The sequence below is a fragment of the Penaeus monodon genome, chromosome 19 (assembly GCF_015228065.2).
Source record: "Penaeus monodon isolate SGIC_2016 chromosome 19, NSTDA_Pmon_1, whole genome shotgun sequence".
Classification (NCBI taxonomy): domain Eukaryota; kingdom Metazoa; phylum Arthropoda; class Malacostraca; order Decapoda; family Penaeidae; genus Penaeus; species Penaeus monodon.
In genome coordinates, this window is record NC_051404.1 from 14,327,605 (window position 1) to 14,327,860 (window position 256).

Here is a 256-nt window from a genome sequence, read left to right on the forward strand (position 1 = left end):
TTCAACTGCATAAAAAAACCACTGTACCGCAGGGCCTCAGCAGCCGCGGGTGTGAGTCAGGCCGACTGAATACCGCGTTGTCTTTCCTCTTCGACATCCGTTTGACATTAAAGTTCGTTTGTTTCCTTACTTATTACAGCGTTTGATTGGGTTGTATGTCATTGTTGCTCTGCTGTTATTTCGATTTTAGGAGACTATTGTTGTTGTTAATCATTATTACCTGTATTGTTATCAATTATAATTGGTTAATATAATG

The 256-nt window shown here is 39.1% G+C and overlaps 1 protein-coding gene across 1 annotated transcript in view; it reads left to right on the forward strand.

Moving 5' to 3' along the window:
* Positions 1–256, forward strand: part of LOC119585334 — a 72,294-nt gene that overhangs the window by 66,914 nt on the left and 5,124 nt on the right. The window lies entirely within an intron of this gene.